The sequence below is a fragment of the Theobroma cacao genome, chromosome 5, assembly GCF_000208745.1.
Source record: "Theobroma cacao cultivar B97-61/B2 chromosome 5, Criollo_cocoa_genome_V2, whole genome shotgun sequence".
In the NCBI taxonomy this organism is placed as follows: domain Eukaryota; kingdom Viridiplantae; phylum Streptophyta; class Magnoliopsida; order Malvales; family Malvaceae; genus Theobroma; species Theobroma cacao.
This window is the reverse complement of record NC_030854.1, coordinates 16,976,462-16,980,966: the sequence shown is the minus strand read 5'-3', so window position 1 is coordinate 16,980,966 and position 4,505 is coordinate 16,976,462. Positions and strand designations below refer to the sequence as shown.

Here is a 4,505-nt window from a genome sequence, read left to right as displayed (position 1 = left end):
GTTGTGTATCGATAGTTAATATGGTGTAATAAATATAACTGTGCATGTGCGCAATGTGAGGGATGCACATGCTGGTGATGACGGGTGCGTGAGTATGGATGATGACATTGCCTGTGCGCGATGTGGGGGATACACACAGCGGTATTAATTGTGCACGATGTGGGGGATGCACACGATGACTCCAGCTATGTGCATGATGTAGGGGTTGCACATGAGTTGGGTGAGGCGGTGGTGGTATTGGTGTTTATATATGTATATATATATATATATATTTATGCAATAGAAAGTTCATGAATATGGTATATGGTTGTAATGTATGTGAAATCTTGCATGTTGAACCTTGGAAATTCCTAAGTATTTTCAAGTTGATTTTGTCATTGCAGTAGAATGGCATTTTCTTGATATAATGAGAACTTTCTTCTTGATGTTTTGTTTCTCACTACAATGAGAAACTCTCAGGTTGGGAGGCTGGCTGCAGTCTTGTAACTCATTGTAGTGAGAATACAATCTCGCTGCAGCAAGATGTCTACAAGTGGTTTCACTATAGTGAGAAATCTTATGTCGTGCTTGCTACCTTGTTTGGTTTCTGCCATATTTTCCACTTCTTTAACATCATAGTTGATCATGGACTTCCAACATCAAGGAATTAATTAATTAAGTTTGAAATGAGGGGTTTTAGTGAGAAACCCTAGGGCCAGCTGAGGATTTGAGCCCAAATTTCGCTATAGCGAGAATGACTTTCCGTCACAACGAGGATTAATCATTTCGCTTGACTTGCTTAAATGCTACTAAAGTTTTCACTTTTTAAATTCTTTGTTGTGCATGGATCCTTCATCATCAAGTGATTAACCAATTAAGGGTTTAAGGAGGGGTTTTAATAAGAACTAAACTAAATTGCATTGTTTTTTAAAATAAGTGCATCATGATTTCTTTAAACTTTTCTTATCGTTTGCTTGTTCCTTTCCTTTGTTCACTCATTGGGTTTATGCTCATTGTTTTCAACTTCATGTTTTCAGATCAAGAGGCAGTCGGTAACTAGGTCGAGGTGTCCTCGTAGATTCGTCTCCTTGGTAGGTATCTCGGCATTCAATAGCTGTACTTTTGCCCAGGTTTCTCCGTTGGAAGTCGAGTATCCCTTTTGTTATGTATAGACAAATCCGATGTAAATTATTAAGATGTATGTTTTAGACAATATATGTATATTTTGATTGGTAATGCCACTATAAGTTGGCAATAGTTAGCATTATTTTGAATTGGAATTATGAAATGTGATTTTGGGAACTTTTGATGGAATGATGAACAAGTCATATAAATAGGCTTGCTTGGGCTTAGTGGGCTATGCCCATTGGGCCCATGCATCGATCATGGCCTAGAAACTGGGCTGTGACACAAAGGGTCAATTAACATAAATTTAAGTGTCAAAGAGCGGTAATGGGTGAAAAGAATATTTTAGAATAAAATAATATTAAAATATTAATATTTTATTTATTATTGAGATTAGTCATGAGGGAGGATTATATGACTAATCTAAGTGGGGGAGAAGAAGTAAGAAAGAATTTTGAAAAAACCAGCATTAGTGGGGCCCGAGTGCCTTTATTAAATAGAGCAATAGTTGGTAAGTATATATATAAATATTATGGTGACACCTTGGTGAAGTGCAAATTTTATATCTTTTTTGTACAGGTGTAAAGGAAGGAAAATAGAAGGAAATTGGAATTAAATAAATGTTGAAAGGACCAAATTGTAAAGGATCAAAATTTTGGAAGGGCACATGGTAAATAAGGAAAAGTTTGAGGACTTATGTGCAATTTCAATATTTAGAGTTAAATGGAAATTAACTAACCAAAGGAAGTTAGATTATGTGGCATAATGAGATGTGCATGTGAATTTACTATTACATGCAAGTTATAGCATGCAAAAAGGAGAAGTTAGTGGAGAACATGTGAGGCCCCCACCATGTGAAGTAAAAGGAAGAATAAGACTATGTTTATTGCATGTAATGAGATTCGTGCATTAGGTGGCCAAATGGGGAAAGAAATATGTGGGATGCATGTGACTTGAATGGTTTAATAAGTGACCCAATAAAATATAAAGTGAAGCTCGTGCATGAAATGTGATTGGAGGAATAAGGTGGTGCATAAAAAGGAAATGCATGTCAAATGAAATGCAAATGAAATAAACCAAAAAAAATACCATGTGAATCAACGCATGGGTAAGGTAATTTAACCAAAGGATAAAGGAGTGGATAAGGAAACCTTGCATGCACAAGCCACCAATGGAAAGTGGCGTTAATAATAAAGTGAGGAATTGAATGGCATGACATGTAAAGAAAAATGCCAAAAGTTGCCAAACCTTGGGTAATCCGCCCATGAAAGAAAAGGAAAAGAAAAAAAGGCTTTCACAAGACCATTTCAAACTCATTTCTTGTGATATCCACCCATACCAAAGAAAGAGTAAACAAGTGAGTTTGCCTTGAGAGGTCCGCCCATTTGGAAAAAAAATGAAGAGGAAATGGCTTTGTGAAGTTTCCACTCGAGAGGAAAGGAGAAGTTGAGAAGAAAGAAAGAAAAAGAATCGGCTTGAAAGAAAGAAGAAAAGAAAAAGAAAGAAAGGAGAAATGAGAAGGGAGAAAGAAGGAAAGCTAAAAGGCAGGCTCGACTTTGGAGGAGTTGGAGAAAAGCTTAGAGGTTTTCCTCCTCATACATGCCATTGTTGGAGCTTAAAGAGACCTTAGTGGTTCGGGTTAGAGATCCCAAGGTAAGGAAGGTAAAAATCATCATTTTTTTTGAATGCATGCTTCTTGCACCGATTATAATGTGAAATTTTGCTTGTGGTAGCAAGAATTTTCAAGCATTCAAGAACCAGATGCATGCATGTAGGTGGATCTTGGAATGCATGGTGATTTTGAACTAGATAAGCAATGGGTAAGTGTTTTAGTCTTGAAATCACAAGTAGACAAAGGAAATGAGATGTGTATTAATTGTCTATACTTGTGGCAACAATAATGACCAAAGATGTGAGGAAATGGTGAACTATATGTGGAATTCAAGCTAAAATCGAGAGGTAAGCATGCAATGTGACTACATTGTGTTGTGTTGACTTTGGTTGGTTGAAAGTATGTGGATTGTATGTTAAATGATTATGCATAATGTGGATGAAAACTATGAAATTAGGTTAAGGATTTATTGATTGATATGCTGCCCATTTTCAAGTATAATTAAGTGTATTGGGTTTGAATGGTTGCTAGGAAGTGTATAGGTAAGGAAAATGTACTGTGGTGGCATGCCGGAGGAGGTAACAGGTGATCGGCAAGTAGAATTAGCTAGATACGCACCCAAATCGATAGTGATGTAGTGTCCCGCTATTGTGAAGTGAGTAAGGGGTGTTCGTTTTAAAATTCCCATAACTATATATCGATATACGTGCTGGTTTACTTTAAATGCAATTTGTGGACAGCATGAGTTGGTAGACTGTTAGGCTTGTGAATGCCATGCTTTGAGAAAGGTTTTGTATATATGTATATATTAACTACATATGTAAAGGGTTTTGAAACCAGGAAACAAGCGTTTTACTACAATTTATGTCAAAATGTACCTTATGGTTTGTGTGATGTGCATTCATGAATAAATCACATATTCACCATGCTAATTGATATTTTAACCTCATGCAAAGGCTTTATATTATAAAGTCTTATAAAGGGGTTTTATCATGTTATCTGTTGAATATTTTGGAAGTGGTTTTGAAATGAGCTTTTGAGAACCCAACTTGATTTTTAAATGGTTTTATCAAACCGGGAGATTTGAGAGTAGGTCGAATGTCACATCGAGATAATATGACACTTGTGCACAAGTTAGATCTAGATAAAGAACCTTTGGATCGCGAATAGCCTGCTAGATGTGGCTGGGGCCATGGTCTGCGATGTATATATGTGGCTAGGCCACAAGTTATTATACGTGGTTACGACCACCTGATTTCTTCGATGTCGGCCAATATCGTTGAGACTACCATGGTTGTGGGAATCCAGTGGAGGAGAACCTCCCAGATTGTTATTACGTGGAAGCGGGTCCATGAGTGATTTACTATGATTACCTACTCAAGAGTGATGTCTCTTTGGGGTTTTTTTTTTTAACACGAATTCTTTCGCATGGTGAGAATGACAAGTTGTTTCGTAGCTTCGTTGTTTATACAGTGATTTTGTTTTTAAACTCTTCGCGGACGAGATGATTTACGAACTTGTGTATAAGTTTTAGTAATGTTTGATTCTACGAGAGCATGCATGATTATACTTATTCGCTTTAAGTAAAGTTGTTAAATGATTTCATTGGTAGAAATCTTTAATTGTATTAGCTTCAATACTTGATTTAAACGATTATCTTGCATTAAAATTATTGGTTTTTACATGTACGGCACAAATCTCCCTTTTGACCAAAATTGTTTACATATACTCTTATATTTTTTATGTTCAAATATTTTGTCCTTAGCTTGTTTCCCATCTACGCCTTGCT

The 4,505-nt window shown here is 36.3% G+C and overlaps 1 long non-coding RNA gene across 1 annotated transcript; it reads left to right on the top strand.

Annotated features, from left to right (window-relative positions):
* Positions 2,423 to 4,283, top strand: LOC108662124. Its single transcript, XR_001927905.1, has 2 exons — positions 2,423 to 2,757; positions 2,838 to 4,283. It is a non-coding gene; the product is annotated as an uncharacterized LOC108662124 (long non-coding RNA).